General features: G+C 38.1%; 1 pseudogene; it reads right to left on the bottom strand.

Annotated features, from left to right (window-relative positions):
* Positions 1 to 13554: 13554 nt before the first annotated feature.
* On the bottom strand, positions 13555 to 14237 carry LOC104106099 (NAC domain-containing protein 71-like; annotated as a pseudogene).
* Positions 14238 to 19017: the final 4780 nt, after the last annotated feature.

A 19017-nucleotide genomic window follows, 5' to 3' on the forward strand; every position in this document is an offset into this window, starting at 1 on the left:
CATTCCTCCAGAAAACCCTGAGCATCCTCTGAAGCTAAACAGTTGAAAGTGGGAGGGTGGTACTTCTTGTACCTCTCGAGCCTGAGCTGCTCCCCCTCTGAAACTGAAGTCCTAATCTCAGGCTGAAATGGGACAACTGGCTGCACTGGTATAACCACTGCGGCATGGTAAACTTGGGCCCATGGCTCTAGAGTATGGGCGGTAGGAGTCTGTGCTCCTCCCCCGGCCTGAGATGTAGCAGGATCAAGTGGAATTAACCCTGCCTGAGATAAAGTTCCAAACATGCTAAAAAACTAGGCAAGAGTCTCCTGAAGTGCAGGAGTAGTAACAGGCGTCTTAGGTGCCTGCTCTCCAACTAGAGCTACTGGTGGCTCTGGTGCATTAGCTCGTGTAGGTGCTCTGGCTGTACAATGTGGTCTTCCTCGGCCTCTGGCTCGGCCTCTACCCCAACCCCGGCCTCTTACGGCTCCAACAGGGGGCGCGGGTGTTTGATCATCGAATCCAGTTGTGCGTGTCCTCACCATCTATGAGAGAATAGAAAGATAATTGTTTAGAACTTTGAAATCAACAAAGGCGCACGATAAGGAATCAAAGGAGTGAATATTTCCTAACAGTTCCATAGCCTCTCGAAGATAAGTACAGACGTCTCCGTACCGATCCGCAAGACTCTACTAAACCTGCTTGTAAGTCATAACACCTATGAACCTAGAGCTATGATACCAACTTGTCACGACCCTAAATTCCCTCTGTAGGATGTCGTGATGGCACCTAGTCTCTAAGACTAGGTAAGCCTATCAATGCGGAATAATAATAAATATCTGAAATAAATAAACTACAATTCAAACAATTTTAACTCCCAAAACCCGGTAGAAATAAGTCACAAGCTTCTAAGAATTTATTCTCTATGTCTCTATACATTAGAGTCTAAAGCAAATAAGGAACACAACATAGTAAGATAGAAGGGGGACTCCGAAGTCTGCGGACGCTGGCAGATATACCTCGAAGTCTCCTCGCACAACTAGTTTACTGATGCCTGGTCTGATAAGATGTACCTAGATCTGCACAAAAAGATGTGCAGAAGCATAGTATGAGTACACCATAGCGGTACCCAGTAAGTGCCAAGCCTAACCTCGGTAGAGTAGTGATGAGGTCAGGTCAGGCCTACTGGTGAATAAATAATGGCATGGTAAAATGTTTAAATAATATTATAAGATAAAATGATAATGGAAATGAATCAAGTAGTATGTCACATTTAATTACACCAAATAATGGCAAATAAATACCTCGTAGAAACAAAACATAATTATTTTCAACTTTAAGAAAATCACAACAATAATCAAAGGCAACTGCGTCCATAAATCAATATCAACAAAGGCACTCCCGAGGTACCACCTCGTAGTCCCAAATCATAAAGAAATTCACAATATCTCATTTCCTTATCTCACCGCGGGAGCCTTCACAATTTATTTGAAAGAAAATATTTTTTCCGAAATAGCATCCTGCGTTTTAGCCATTCTTATCACACCGCATGACTTCTAGTAGTTCCCTCTACTAGCCACGCATATCAAGCCACCTTTATCTCACTGCATGCATTTCAATACCCAGACCTTATACTACCGCATGCGTATCCATATCAACAACAATATTTTTTCACAATAAAGAGCTCACGGCTCATGCCAAAATAAATCATCAATATTATTTTTCCACAATAAAGAGCTCACGGCTCCATCACAATGAGTACAAAAATCTTACAAAATATTCAAGAATAAATAATTCAGAAAAATAATATTTCAAAGTCTTTAATATGTTGCTTCAATATCAAATTTAAAATGTCAAATACTTCATATTAATAATGTTTAATTTAAAGAAAGTCACCCTTCAAATAATGCACAGAATAAAATAAACCAAGTTTCAACTAAACATGTATAACAATTAGCAGGAAAAGTCAAACAAATTCAAGGTATATATCTCAGATTAATGATGAGGAAAATATAACAAGATAAAATAATTTAATAAATGCGCAACAATGATCTACACAATTTAAAAATATAATCTTTCATATTTAGCCCGTGTACACACTTTTCACCTCGTGTACACGACTTTTAATATATTTCAATAATCACATTAATATCAATTCTAGGGGAAATTTCCCCCACACAAGGTTAGACAAGTCATTTACCTCGACTTGCTCCAATTTAACTAAGTATTATGCTTTTTTCTTGATTTTCCGACTCCGATCGACTCGTATCTAGTCATAATTAATTCAATATAGTCAACAAAAATTATAGAAATTAATTTCATAAGAAAATACTATATTTTTCAATAAAATCCGAAATTAGCTCAAAAATCACCCGTGGGGCCCACATCTCGGAATCCGGCAAAACTCACAAAATCCGATAACCCAATCAATTACGAGTCCAACCATACCTGTTTCACTCAAATCCGACTTCGGATCGACACCGAAATCTCAAAAATTCGTTTCTTTGAGATTTCTAAAATATTCCCAAATTTCTATCTCAAACCACTAATTAAATGGTGAAAACAATGATATATTCATATATATTGACCGAATCCGAGTTAGAATCACTTACCCCAATGTTTTCCTTGAAAATATATCAAAATCACCTCTCCTCAAGCTCCAATTCGTAAAAATGGCAAATGGGACGAAGTCCCCTATTTTTATAACTTACAGATCTGTCAGGGAGCCCGATTTGCCAGGGAGCCCGATTCGTCAAGGAGCTCGATTTGTCAGGGAGTCCGATTTGTCAGGGAGCCCGATTAGTCAGGGAGCCCGATTTGTCAGGGAGCCCGATTTGTCAAGGAGCTCGATTTGTCAGGGAGCCCGATTTGTCAAGGAGTCCGATTTTGACAAGGAGTCCGATTTTGACAGGGAGTCCGATTTTGACAGGGAGCCCGATTTTGACAGCATTTCTAGCAGAAAAATTGCAGCAGCTAAGTCCCACTTTTGATCCGTTAACCATCTGAAATTCACCCGAGGCCCTCGGTACCTCAACCCAATACACCAACAAGTCTTAAAACATCATACGAACTTATTTGAAACCTCAAATCAAGTCAAACAATGCTAAAATCACAAATCACACCCCAATTCAAGCTTAATGACACTTAAGAATTTCCAACTTCTATATTCGATGTCGAAACCTATCAAATCAAGTCTGATTGACCTCAAATGTTACACATAAGTCATAAATGACATAACAGAGCTGTGAAAATTTTCAGAACTGGATTTTGAACTCGATATCAAAAAGTCAACTCCCCGGTAAAACTTCCAAACTTAAATTCCTATTTTAGCCATTTCAAGCCTAATTTCACTACGGACTTCCAAATACAATTCTGATCACGTTCCTAAGTCCAAAATCACCATAAGGAGCTGTTGGAATCATAAAAATTCTATTCCGGGGTCGTTTGCACATAATTCGACATCCGGTCAGTATTTGAAATTAAACTTTTAATTTTTTATCAAAATTCCATATCTCGGGCTAGGGACCTCGGAATTAAATTCCGAAAATATGCCCAAGTCCCAAATCATGATACATACCTACTGAAACCGTCAAAATACTGATCTTAGTCTGTTTGCTCAAAATGTTGACCAAAGACAACTCAATTGAGTTTTAAAGCTCTAATTCACATTTTAATCCATTTTTCACATAAAAACTTTCCGAAAAATTTCACAGAATGTGCACGCAAGTCGAGGAATGATAAAGCATTGTCTCCTTTCCTTACATTAGACCAAGCATTGTCTCCACTCTTTGCATAGGGCTAAACATTGTCTTCACCATTGCATAAGGCTAAACATTGCCTTTCTTTGCATGAGACTAAGCATTGTCCCCACTCCTTGCATAGGGCTAGGCACTACCCTCACCTTGCATAAGGCTAAGCACTGCCTTTTTTGCAAGAGGCTAAGCGTTGTCTCCTTTCCCTGCATGAGACTAAGCATTGTCTCCACTCCTTGCATTGGGCTAGGCACCGCCCTCACCTTGTATAAGTCTAAGCATTTCCTTTCCTTGCCAGAGACTAAGAATTGTCTCCTTTCCTTGCATGAGACTAGGCATTGTCTCCTTTCCTTACATTAGACCAAGCATTGTCTCCACTCTTTGCATATGGCTAAACACTGACCTCACCATTGCATAAGGCTAAACGTTGTCTTTCTTTGCATGAGACTAAGCATTGTCTCCACTCCTTCCATAGGGCTATGCACTCCCTCACCTTGCATAAGGCTAAGCACTGCCTTCTTTGCCAGAGGCTAAGCACGGTCTCATTTCCCTACTTGAGACTAAGCATTGACTCCACTCCTTACATCGGGCTAGGCACCGCCCTCACATTGTATAAGGCCAAGCATTGCCTTTCCTTGCCAGAGACTAAGCATTGTCTCCTTTCCTTACATGAGACTAGACATTGTCTCCTTTCCTTGCATGAGACTAAGCATCGTCTCCACTCTTTGCATAGGGCTAAACACTGCCCTCACCATTGCATTAGGCTAAACGTTGACTTTGTTTGCATGAGACTAAGCATTGTCTCCATTCTTTGCATAGGGCTAGGCACTGCCCTCACCTTGCATAAGGCTAAGCACTGCCTTCTTTGCTAGAGGATAAGCGTTGTCTCCTTTTCTTGCATGAGACTAAGCATTGTCTCTACTCCTTGCATAGGGCTAGGCACAGCCCTCACCTTGTATAAGGCTAAGCATTGCCTTTCCTTGCCAGAGATTAAGCATTGTCTCCTTTCTTTGAATGAGACTAGGCATTGTCTTCTTTAGTAACATTAGACAAAGCATTGTCTCCACTCTTTTCATAGGGCTAAACACTACCCTCACCATTGCATAAGGCTAAACATTGCCTTTCTTTGCATGAGACTAAGCATTGTCTCCACTCCTTGCATATGGCTATGCACTGCCCTTACCTTGTATAAGGCTAAGCACTGCCTTCTTTGCCAGAGGCTAAGCGTTGTCTCCTTTTCCTGCATGAGACTAAGAATTGTCTCCACTCCTTGCATTGGGCTAGGCAACGCCCTCACCTTGTATAAGGCTAAGCATTACCTTTCCTTGCAAGACTCTAAGCATTATCTCCTTTCCTTGCAAGAGACTAGGCATTGGCTCCTTTCCTTACATTAGACTAAGCATTGTCTCCACTCTTTGCATAGGGCTAAATACTACCCTCACCATTGCGTAAGGCTAAATGTTGCTTTTCATTACATGAGACTAAGCATTGTCTCCACTCCTTGCATAGGGATATGCACTTCCCTCACCTTGCATAAGGCTAAACACTGCCTTCTTTGCCAGAGGCTAAGCACGGTCTCCTTTCCCTACTTGAGACTAAGCATTGACTCCACTCCTTGCATCGGGCTAGGCACCGCCCTCATATTGTATAAGGCTAAGCATTGCCTTTCCTTGCTAGAGACTAAGTATTGTCTCCTTTCCTTGCATGAGACTAGACATTATCTCCTTTCTTTACATGAGACTAAGCATTGTCTCCACTCTTTGCATAGGGCTAAACACTGCCCTCACCATTGCATAAGGCTAAACGTTGCCTTTCTTTGCATGAGACTAAGCATTGTCTCCATTCCTTGCATAGGGCTAGGCACTGCCCTCACCTTGCATAAGGCTAAGGACTTCCCTCTTTTCCTGTGGCTAAGCGCGGTCTCCTTTACCTGCATGAGACTAAGCATTGTCTCCACTCCTTGAATTGGGCTAGGCACCGCCCTCACTTTGTATAAGGCTAAGCATTGCCTTTCCTTGCCAGAGACGAAGCATTGTCTCCTTTCCTTTCATGAGACAAGGCATTGTCTCCTTTCCTTACATTAGACCAAGCATTGTCTCCACTCTTTGCATAGTGCTAAATACTTCCCTCACCATTGCATAAGGCTAAACATTGCCTTTCTTTTCTTGAGACTAAGTATTGTCTCCACATCTTGCATAGGGCTATGCACTGCCTCACCTTGCATAAGGCTAAGCATTGCCTTCTTTTCCAGAGGCTAAGCGTTGTCTCCTTTCCTTGCTTGAGCCTAAGCATTGTCTCCACTCCTTGTATTGAGCTAGGCACCTCCCTCACCTTGTATAAGGCTATGCATTGCCTTTCCTTGCCAGACTCTAACCATTGTCTCCTTTCCTTGCATGAGACTAGGCATTGTCTCATTTCCTTGCATGAGACTAAGCATTATCTCCACTCTTTGCATAGGGCTAAACACTGCCCTTACCTTGCATAAGGTTAAAACACTGCCTTCCTTTGAGACTAAACACTGCCGCCATTACTGCATAAGGCTAAACATTGCCTCTCTTTGCATGAGACTAAACACTATCTCCGCTACACTGCATATGGTTAAGCACTATCTCCCTTCTTCATATAGGGCCAAGCATTGTTCTCATCTCATACAAGACTAAGCCTTGTCTTGTCTCGTCCTCACATATGACTAAGCATCATATGTTTCCTCTATCAAGCGATCGACATTGCTATATCTTTGCATTTTATTGGCTGAAACATCGCCACATTATCTGAAGGTGTCATAGTCCGAAGGCACCATCCTCATTGCCTGAAGACACCATTCCATGGCCTGAGGATCTCTGAGTACTGCACATCATTATTCAAAGGCATCATAGTCTAGAGGCACCATCCTCGTGGCTCGAGTATACCATTTCATGGCCTGCGAATCCTTTATCACACGCTTCATGGCCTAGGACGTCATGGTCTAAGGACATCATCCTCATCGTCTGAAGACAACCTTCATGCTCCAAAGGGAATTGGCATCATGTTTAAATTTTCGCAATAACCCATATATATTCATATGCACCATGTTTTGAGTTTTGCAGGTATCTCGGGAGGTAACCGTTCTATAAACAGGAGCAATCTTTGCTTCAGTTTCCGTTCACAATGTTCACATCCTTTGACTACCTCAAACATAACCAACTACTAGTAACTGACTACCTTTTACTCGATAACCGATAAGATATCTGTCTGGGGATACCCAAAAGAATATTTTCGAAACATACGACCACTCTTATAACATCTCCATCGGTTTGTTCGTCTTTCGATCCAGAACTACACACGACCTGATTCCCATAACACTAGGGATATGTAGGTAACTCAGGAACTAGGGTTCGACCCCCATTTTAAAAAAACATCATTCCTCACTCATTTCGGAAAAAATTGGTCATCATTTTCTTTACCCGACAACTCTTTCATCATTCCCGGGTAAAGAGGGGCAGCTGTTGATACCCAATTTTGCCCTCATAGTATATATACTTTCAAAATATAATTTTTGCATCATTACTTAATTTACAAGATTTATACAAATATTTTATAATTTTTCCATGATTTTTAGTGGTCCAAAACTACTCAAATCCCTGGTCTAATCTCCCCAGCCTAATCCAAACGACACCTTAACCTCAACACGGTCGGTACCCGCTTAAACGACCCACCCCACTCCCATTTTGATCCTGGCCGTTGATCTCAAATCATCAACGGCCCAAAATAATTCCTCCACTTTCCTTATATCCCCTCACCCAAACCTTAACCCCATTTCCTCACTCCAGCCGCCTCTAAGCCCTCTCTATTCCGTCTGTCTCTGATAAAAACCTAGTAGCCGCCTTTTGATTTCTCTCCGATTCCAACCTAAAAATGGAATCAATCCGAGATTCACTTACCTATTTTGTGATACTTTACTATTGTATGCGTGCCTATGGTGTTACTTAATCCTTGCCTTATTTTTGGCAAGAACTACCTTTCAAGAGCAGGCCTGATTGACTCTGATTTTGTGAAGATCTGGACTATCTTTCGTCTATATACACTCTACAGTGGATGATTCTTGCATTAGTGGTTCGATTCAAGACCGTTGGACCCAACTAGTGTTTGAGATTTTCCTTTTTCCTTACTAATTTTGATTTCATGTGATATATTCTTTCCTTTCTTGTGTTTGACTGATGATTTTCCATGTTCGTCCGCTCAATTTGAATACTATATAAATCGCTCCCCAATTTCCCCCCTGGACAGACCTAATTACTGCTAGTACACTCACTATACTCTTCTCTCACTCTTTCACTTCTTCTGAGATACTTGAATATTTTTTGGAATCGTTGAATCCTTGGTCGGCTGAAAGCCAAGGCCATAATATTGTTAAAACAACCTCCTCTGGTGCAAGCAATGCTCGGAGCCCTTCTCGAGGCTCTTGTGAACTCTAAAATATTGGGGATCTGGGGTTTTCTTACTACCAGTATTCTAACTCCTCATTCTTTTGTTCGTTTAACTTTGCTACTGGTTAGTGTCCTTAACTCTTGCAATGTTAACTATTCTCCTTTCTGTTTATCTATGACGTATGTGTTCTATGTGTTAATGTTGTTTAAATTCTATAAGCATAATTCAGTTTCCCTGTTATTCATGGATCCCTGATATTGTACTGTTATGATATTGTTTTATAATCCTCTGCAATTCCATGTTCTTTATTAGTTGAATTCAGTAGGTTTCAACACATGTAAGATTCTTTCATTACTGGAATGGATTCTAGCTTTCTTAGGTGTTTCTAAACTAATGTGGGTTCTCTACCTTGTCCTGTATATCTATGTTTGTATTCTAGACCTTGTTAAGTTCTTCTTGCCCAATATGATTGATCTCTGAGACTGTATTCTAGACCTTATTATGTTCTTCTTGCCCAATTTAAGTTCTGTTACATGTTTGGTTTAGAATGGCTTCTAGGGCAAATTGCTATGTTAGTTTCTATGCCGCCTAGGTAATTGGTACGAAAGGTTATGCTTGCTTGTCTCATCCCCTTTTAAGTGATGTATGTTCTCATGAGTGACTACACTGTTGAGGTTTATGGTAAACCATGCCATTAGTTTGTTGCTATGCTGCTTATGGTCATCTTCATGTGAAATTGCATATCCCTCTAACTATGATTGTTTCGAATAAGGCTCACTTGTTTAAAATCTTTTTCTGACATTTTGGTTAATGTCTTGCGCTAAACTTGATTTCTGAGAAATTAGTATATGTTTGTGTTTGTCCTGTCAACTCTACAGACTTGCCTCTTCAACCTTCTTAATATGTAACTACCCTTCCCTTTGTTGAATAATTGTTCAATATGATGTTAGTTCTTCTATGTCAAACTTGCTATGCCAAACTTATCTACCCAGTTGGTATGTTCAGGCCCTCTTGTTTAACCAATCTTGTTTCCTTAGCTTCTAAGAATTATGACCACTGTTAATAGACTTTAGGACTGTCAATTGGTTATCATGTATGGTCTCCCCTTTCAAGTTTGGTATGAGTTTGTGTATGGCCCTGGGTGTATAGCCGATACATTCTCACTCTGAATCATGCTGTGTCCTGGGTTCACTGTACGTATTGGGCATGTAGCCTTTTAATATATAACATTCGCACTTGTATTCATTATTTTTCGGTCTGTAATAATTTCTGAACAAAAACAGATGGGAAAATTAGTAAAAGAGGGGTAGGGTACTCTAATTCTCACATAAATGGGTAGAAAGCATACATATAGGATCTATGTGATTGATTCCTTATTTACTTCACATGTTTTAACTTCATGAGTAGAAATCATGCTTATAGGAGTCACACATACATACACATCAGTTAACTTGACAATGCATGCTATTTCAAGTATCCGCTGTACCAATCTTCACTACTGTATTTTCTTAGATGAAATGACTATAGGGCATAGCAATGCAATATTCTACTTACCTAGGTTCCATGCCTATAGGACTTTGAATGATTAATCTATCTCAATTATCATTGTACTGCTCATGCCTATAGGTTTAACAATCAATCAGCTGCCCATATCGTTTGTATTGCTCATCTAGCTAGCATGCTTATGGGGATAAAACTATATAAAATCAATGTTAATCGCCAACTATTAGATATCATGCTTGTAGAACAGTGTCACCTGCCTAACGAACTTGTCTATAAAATCAACGTTGGTAGTTCATGGTTCTGGAGTCATTTCACTACCTTTTGCGAACAATATAGAAACCATGCCTATAGGTTTTTATAATCTGCAAATTCGTTGTCTATATATTGCTAAAATAATAATCTCTTAGAAACCATGTCTATAGGACTTATAATGATTTAATCTGTATGTTGGCCTAAAATGTAGCATTGCCTGTTTGATATTGGAATCATATAAAGATCATGCCCATAGGACCAAAGGATTCTAAGTCTCAAGTTCAAAACGTTCTACTGCCTTATCTGAAAATCAGTCTAAGTGCTTCTTTGTTTTCGTGCGGAGGCTAACATGAGCTACTCTTTGCTATTATGTGCAGTCCTCTTTATTTTTTTGAATGTCACTTAGTTTTATCATTTTTGAGCAACCTAACTAAAGTCTAGAACCACCCAAATAGTAGGTCCAAAGCCTCCTGGGCCATAGGTATGGGACGGGTAGCGCATGGATAGGGTACGACTCAGAATTGAATTAGAACGCTCTTAGGTAAACAACTTCAACATAGTAATTGAGTAGCAGGAGATGATAGTCTGTGCCCGCTGAATAATATGAGTAACTCTTATCATAAAGGGAGTCGCGAATTATTATTTATGTTTCACGGGGTGATCCTTTAGGCTAAAAACTTAGGACCTCCCCCCTCCTTTATATACTTGCTCAGTCATATACCATTGTAGTCGCATCCTTGTAGTCCTTAAAGATATGTACCCAATTCTCATTGTGTTATAATGAAACTCTTCAAGTTTTATATTTCTTTGTTCATCTGATCACCTAGCCCAATTACATAATTCACATAGTCTTAAGTTCGGCCGGGACCCACAGTTGTGGACCTCGAAAAGTTCCTAACACCTTCTCTTTGAGGTAATTTGAGACCTTACCCGATCTTTGGTGGCGTTGACTAGTCAAACAGAGTTATTTGCAAATACGTTCCCTAACGCACCTTAAAACCGATAGGTGGCGACTCTTCTCTTTTAATAACCATTTAAAAGAGTTGTCATACGTCGAAGCCCGAATTTGTGAGAAAAAACGGGCGCGACACACCCTGCACTTTTTGTGCAGATCCAGGTGATCCCGAACACAGTGGGTGTTGATTCTTTCGCACAGTTGATTTTTTGGAGATTTAGAGGTAGATGTCGTATTTTCCAGACCTTGTCTCTCCTTCCCTATCACCTTGTTTACTGTATTTGGTCTCAGACTATTATAGACCATGTTGTGCAGACTTGTAATGTATAGATTCTCATGTACTTAGTAACACCGGGTTTTGGGAGTGTATTTATATCCAGTATTTGTAGGATTTTCTCTTAAACTTAATTATTATATTTTCCGTATTTAAAAGAAATTATGTGTTATTGATGTTGTCGGCTTGCCTAGTATTGAGATAGGCGCCATCACGACAGGTTAGGATTTTGGGTCGTGACATTTATGGTCTTTTTAAATTCTTTATCTTGTCCGCTTGTCTGCTACTATCTCCCAAAAGCAACGAATAGTCAAAAAAAAATTCTTGCAAATACAAAGAGAACTCCATTTTCCATTATATCAGTAAGTTCAAAGTTCAAAGTTCAAATTGCCCGTTAGTCATTCTTTTTGTTCCTCTATGTAAAAAACTTTATTCTTTTCAACTCAAGTTAATTGTGCTTGTAAGTAACGTATAATGGATTGTTTTGACTAGTTTTTGTGGGGATGGAGCACATCTATATATATTTTTTACATATTTATAGTTTTCTTCAATTTTTATGCAATTTTACCTATTTATAAATATTTATTGTAATTATATTATTTTATAAAATATTAAAAAAAACTAAATACTCATGGGGCTTACGCCTCGCTGAGGTATATGTAAAACGCCTCGCCTTACGCCCACACCTTTTAAAATACTGGTCAAAACTAGTTTATTATAGACAACTTTACTAAATACAGTTCTTCAAAATTTTTGATTGAAAATTTGAGTTTTCAATAATGGATTATTCCTGAATGACACACATAATCACAAAATAAATACATTCACAATTTGCTATTCACATATTATGGGCTTTTAGTTTTGTTTTCTCATTACTTCCAAAAATAAATTCTCCATTCATTAGTATTTGGCTCCTCTCCATTTCCTCAAGTTCTTACTTAGTTGAGTGACACGTGTCACATTTTAATATATATTATATCAACTAAAATCAAATCTTAACAATGGTTAGAACTTAGTTAGTACTGAATATTTCCCATTAACTGCTGATATTTCCTCTACGTTTTCAATCTATGCACCTAAAAAAAACTTTTATCGCCCAAAATTTGTTTAATCCCAACAATCTTGGCAGCAAAGAAAATTTATCAAATTTAAACCAAGGAAATCAAGTACAGTTAATATCGTCAAACCTATATTTTTTTTAAGATAACAGCAAGATTGACATCGATTTATAATCTAGGGTAAGTGACCAAAGTTGAACTCAAATTTGACGTGCCTCAAAATAATTATTTTTTATCGCCCAAAATTAGTTTAATCCCAAAAATCATGGCATTAGAGAAAATTTATCAAATTCAAACTAAGGAAATCAAGTACTGTTAATATCGTCAGACCTATATTTTTTAAGATAACAACAAAATTGACATCGACTTATAATCTAGGGTAAGTCACCAAAGTTGAACTCAAAATTGGTGTGTCTCAAAATAATTATTTATGGCCAGATATTTGGCAACGACATGAAGCATATACTTAATGAGAGAAGCATTTGTTCCTAACAGATTGTATAGAGTAGGTTTTCCATTTAGAAATTTACGTAAACTGTGCGAACATAGTCATGTACGCTTCTGCACTTCTTCTACTACTAGACCTATCTTTGAATACGACGTCAGATATGAAATGTCAACAATCCCTGATATGGACCAGTTCTGCCATCCCTCTGAATATGCGGAAAAAAATAAAAAACTTTAGGGATTTACAAAATTAAAGCCTGCACCAACATTGATTATGCGTATATATATGTATTAATGTATACAGAATTAGAGAAACCAGTAAGAACGTGACAAGAAATCCAAATATGTGGGATACTAGATTGTACATGTAAACTAAATCAGAGGGCATAACTTGATGGATGAAATCCTTTACAACATGTAAGTTAATTAAGAGAGATTCATTGCGATATCACGAGCAAAGATGTAGAAAGAACTGTATAGTACTTATAAGGGGTCAAATTGTTAAGTGTTCAAAAAATAATTAAGAAAATTGTAGTAAGATGGTGTTGTGTGTATGTGTGAAAGTAAGATATATTTTTTCTCACTCAAAGCGCAGATACGTTTTCTATCTTTCCTAATGGGTTTCGCAATCGAAACAACAAAAGATAATTATTTTCAGCGAAACGAACAAGATACACTAGAGGAATAATATAGGTAAAATAATGGCAAAATTATTAAGTGATACTCCATATACATGAATACAAGTAAAATCTTCTGACAAGCTTCTCTTAAGAAGTTTGTTCGGATGAGACACTATTACCTAGCTAGAAGCTTTACTTTTCTATAAGTTCCATTGAGTAAACTTCATTCAATAAAGTTGTAAACTGATTGCTGCTCTCTCCTTCCCTTTTTTCTGGTTCCGCCATTCATTATTCAAGATTGTGAAGATCAACAGCAAATTATATCACCAAAATCGTCAATATCTAGGAGCACATCATCAGCCCAATTGATCTCTTCTTGGTGGTTGGAGCAGTCATTAATATAGCTGCTATTATTATATTCGTTCATCTTCTGAGTCTCGTCCATGACTTCATGCAGCATAGCTTCGATTATTTTGACAACATCTTGTTCCTCCATAGTTACCCCATGATTTTTCTCAGCTCTTATATTCTTTTTGATTCGGCACACAGCAATATCCTCCTTAGGAATATTATTTTCTCTAAAGAAACCATCCCTGACGGAATGTTCTTTCATCAGCCAAATTTTATTGTGCTCTCCTACTTTACTACGACTAGTTTGAAACTTGAAACATCTTCTAAACCCAACCACAGTTCCCTTACCATTCTTGATAGGATCAATACCTGTTTGGCCTTTCCAGGTCCCATTGGCACAAGTTCGACGTTCTTCAACCGAGTAAAAAAATAGCGAACCTTCTCTTCGGGAAGATCAGAAGCTCCAAATATCTTCCATGGTGGTTGGTCTCCATAGATATCGGCAAGTTGGAAATTAGGGCATTCACTCGGCAAAGGCTCGCTCTTTAGGAACCTTTTCAGAAAGTTTATCAACTCTGTTTCAGTTGGGTGAAACCGAACACCCATGGTACGACGGCGTGCAGCTGGTACCGTCGACATGGTAAATATGGTCGTCTCTTTTTCTTGCTTATAGAGAAACACAAGAATGAGACAATAGCAATTGCCGCAATATGCAAAGACAAGAACCACTACTGTTCTCTCAAGTTAGAAGACGAACTATGAAACGAAACCCTAAACGAATGGACGAAGCTTATTGACGTGAATGCTGCAATTGACTATTTATTGATATTTGATCACGTTAATTCCAAGAGAGAAAATTTAGGAAACAAATTTTTAGGAGAGGAAAAGGTGTTGATTTCTGCGGAAGGTTAACGCTTGGGACTTAAGTTACTTTCTTTACTGATTTTCACAAAACGTAAGTTTTTTTAACTAACTTAATACTCCACAATTTAATAGAAGAATCTTAAAATATAATTTGCTTACCTTTTTCTCGATTTCATTTTATTTATTTTAACATACTTTCATTCATCCAGTATGTAGGAAATTTCTAGTAAATAGTTTTCTCAACAAAATAAAGAAAGATTAAGAAATTAAAGAATAATGTACTTACTTTCCTCTTTTCTGTTTTCAAGATTTTTTTAATTTTTTACTTTAGGTAATTAACTGCAATTTTGTCTAATAGGAAATTTCTAATTAACAGTTCTTGGGAGGGTTGCGCTTGGGACTAAAAGTTACTTTCTTTCCTTATATTGCCATTCCTATTTCCTAAGCTACTAGTTACCTTTTCTCTTTTTTCGGTTGGATACTAGTTTCCTTTTACTTTCTTTTATTTATTTATATCTTATTTACTTTTTCTAACTCCATTCATCCGATAAGAAATTTTTAGTTAACAATCTCTCTCTCTCTCTCTCTCTCTCTCTCTCTCATATATATATATATATATATATATATATATATATATATATATATATATATATATATATATATATTGAAGGAGTAAAGTTTGGCTTGTCATTTAGCCAAGTGGCAAGTTATTAACAAGCCAAATGTCAATCTATTAACAAGCCACTTGAAAACCTTATTAAAATTAAAATAGATTTTATAATATACGGATTTTTCGGAAAAGAAACATTCAATCATCCCCTTTTTATGTATGTATGTATGTATGTATACCAAATCAAAAACGGGCTAAACACTCCTCGGATCGGAATGGTTAATATCGAAAATGAAGGGATTTCTACTTGGAAAAGATTCAAAATTTCCCAGCAACTATTACATTTTACCATCACCAAACAAAATCCAAGTCGAGGTAGGTTTGTTGAGATGATATTTGTTCTGCTAGCTACTTTTCTTAGCAAGTGCTCATGACTTTCCTCCTTGATGTTTGATATAAACCCTAAATTAGTTGCTTGGATTTCTAATTTTTTTTTTGCCCTTACATTATATGGGATGAATTTATTACTCGAACTAATTTTTAACCTCTCTGGGCACTGAGAACGCTCTATATAAAAATCAATCACACATTTTTTGGTTCTTTTTATGAAATGTTTTCTTTTGATAAAATTTATGCCCCTAAGCACATGTATATTATTTCTTATTTATAGCAAGTAAAGTGATTATGAGAATATATATTATATACTTTACATACACACACACACACACACATATATATATATATATATATATATATAGCAACTGAAAATACTTTGAGGAGGGAATAACACTTAAATAAAGTTGCTGGTGGTTTAATGCTTGAATATCCGCCGACGTTGCCTTCGTTGATACTGTGGTTCGTTTCTCTCTCTCTCTCTCTCTCTCTCTCTATCTCTCTCTCTCTCTCTCTCTCTCTCTCTTTTATACATATATGCATATTGTTTCACATTTTACTCATATCTCGTATATTTCGAAGGTGTAATGTAATAATTTGTGCTAATTTATGGTATTTTTATGTGTAGGAATCACTCGGAGGCAATTTAGGACGAAGGTGCATGAATTGAAGCGAAAAGGAGAAGAAAAGGGAAAAAGTCACAAAGCAGTGCCACAGGCAGTGTGGGGCGCTATTGTGGCGCTGAAGTAAGAATGTTAAAAAGTCCAGTGCCCCACGCTACCCTGGGCGCTGGTGACGGAAAAATTTTCCTAGTTCGCCCGGGACAAATTTATTTCGGCCCAAGACCCCCTCCCCCCCCCATCCCCCCAAACGTGTATAAATGCAAGACTAAGCTTAATGGTTAGGATAGGAATATACCTAGTCACCATGCTTAATTAAATATCGTAATCTTAATGCGTTCTTAATAGATTGATTCCATAGGAATATATGCGTTAATCTATTTTGAATAGGAGAGTAGTAATTCGGGAGAATACTACGAGAGAAATTTTTCAATTAATTAGCAACCATGAATGAATTGTATGAAAGGGAGAGTTAATTAAAACGCAATAGGATTGGTAAATCGATCACAACCCTTGAATATTCGTCTCTACTGAATACACAACAACTATTTTGCTGCTTGATTAATTAGTTACTTGTTAGAATTATTGCTTAGTATAATTATACTTTTGAACTCTGATTGACTCAACTGACTAATAATCTTGATGAAACAAGTGGGCAGTTAACACAAGTCTCTGTGAGTTCGATACTCGATTTATCACTTTATTACTTGTGCGACCACATATACTTGCGTGTGCGTTTGAGGGCAACAAGTTATTGGTGCCGTTGCCGGGGACTTGAATATTGACTACGTTCTAGTTTTTACTTTAGTTATTTATTTCGTCAATTCTAACGTTTCTTATTGGTTGCTCTGGTCTCAAGAAGTTTGATTGAATGCGAAGGGTCAGATGCCAGGATAGACTTCAAGGCTTTGACCCCGAACCAGAGAGAATATTTCACAGGAGGTTGAGGGAAGCAAGGGACGCAGAAAATATTCAGGCACTTGTTCAACTACCTGTGAACATGGTAGAGGAGCAACATATGGCTGTTCAAGAGGTGGCGATACCCAGCATTTCTAATGTCACCTCCAGCATTATGAAGCCTAGAATCTGTAATGACCCGACCGGTTGTTTTGAGAATTTAAGTCCCGTTCGACGGCATAACGTCCTAAGCAGCTTCGTATTATATTTATTGACTTGCGTGGTGGTTGAATTCAGTTATCGGATGATTCAGAGTCAAATCAGAAGAAGGATGCAAGTTTTGGAAGCTTAAGCGGTAATAGTTGACCGGAATTTGACTTTTGTGTAAACGGCTCCTGAATGGGTTTTGTGTAAATGGCTCAGCGAAAGTTGGAAAAGTTGAAGTTCAGAAAGTGGAGAGGTTTGATCAATAGTTGACTTTGGTTATATCGGGGTCGAAATACGATTCTGAGAGTTGGAACAACTCCGTTATGTCATTTGGGACTTACCTACAAAATTTCACGTCATTCTAGGCTGGTTTGATAGGTTTCGGCACGAGTTTTTGAAGTTGAAAGATTTGGAAGTTCATAAGTTTGATTCATGGCGCGATTCATAGTTTCGGCATTGTTTTTAGTGATTTGAGACCCTGAGCGATTCCGTGTTAGGTTATAGAACTTGTTTGTGTGTTTAGACGGAGTCCCGGGGGCCTCGGGTATGTTTTGGATGGGCCATGGGTCATTTCCTCCTATTTTGAATTGTTGTTTTCTGTCATCTGATGTTCTTCTTCGCGATCGCGAAGTGCCTTTCGCATTCACGTAGTGTTCTACTGACCCGCCTCATATTTCCTCTTCACGTTCGCATTCATGCTCTCGCGTTCGCAAAGGTCTACCTTTTTCCTCTTCACGTTTGCATCTCTCTTCCCGCATTCGCGAAGGTATGCCACCCCATCCTTCGCGTTCGCGCACCCCTTCACGCGTTCGCGTAGCCTAGTCATTGGACCATCAAATTTTCCTCTCTGCGTTCGCGAGCCATCTTTCGTGCTCACGAAGCATATCTGGGCAGCCTTCATTTTTCCTTCTTCGTGAACATGAGTAGTCTTCCGCGTTCGCGATGCTTTAATACCTGGGCAGCAGAATATATTTTCCAAATCGAGGGTTAGGCCATTTTTATCATATTCTTGACTTTTAGAGCTCGGTTTTGAGCGATTCCTTGTGGGTTTTTCAAGCAAATCGATTGGGTAAGTGTTCTTTACCTAGAATTTATTATATTCCCTGATTTTATCTTTATTTTTATCATTTAATTTATGTTTTGAGTTGAGGAAAATAGAGGTTTTTGAAGAAAAGTTTTAAAATAAAAAATCATGATTTGAGGGACGAATTGGTATCGAAATTTGATAATTTTAGTATGGGTAAACTCCTATCGGAATGGGTGTTCGGGTTTTGTGAGATTTGTTGGGTTCCGAGCTGCGGGCTCGGGGGTCGACTTTTGGTTTGATTTTTAGTTTTTGATAAAGATTGAGGCTTTATGATCCGGAATAGTTTCTTATGAGTTTTGTTTATGTTTTGAAGTTATTTTGTCTAGATTTGAGCCGTCCGGAGGTTATTTCACCAGAGAAGTTTATTTTTGAGTATCGGTTTGTCCTCTTTGAGGTAAGTATCTTGCCTAAACTTTTGTGGGGGAACTACCTCTTACGATTTGGGTCTTCTATGCTAATTGTAGTCCGTGTACGTGAGGTGACGAGCACGTGCTCGGACTTATTTATGGAAAATTGGCCTTTTAAGGTTCTTAGGTCCTTGTATTCACTAATTATGCAGTTTTTATGTTATGAATACGTCTCTTAATTACTAGTTTCACCTCTACCTGATTTAGTTATAATTAATTGCTTCATGATCCACTCTTATTGTGCCTTAACTGAAATTGTTATCTCTTTTATTGCCATATTATCCTTTCCTAACTGCTTCTCTTTGTTTGAAGTTATAATTATCTCTTTTGTAAT

Source organism: Nicotiana tomentosiformis, chromosome 3, assembly GCF_000390325.3.
Source record: "Nicotiana tomentosiformis chromosome 3, ASM39032v3, whole genome shotgun sequence".
NCBI classification, from domain to species: domain Eukaryota; kingdom Viridiplantae; phylum Streptophyta; class Magnoliopsida; order Solanales; family Solanaceae; genus Nicotiana; species Nicotiana tomentosiformis.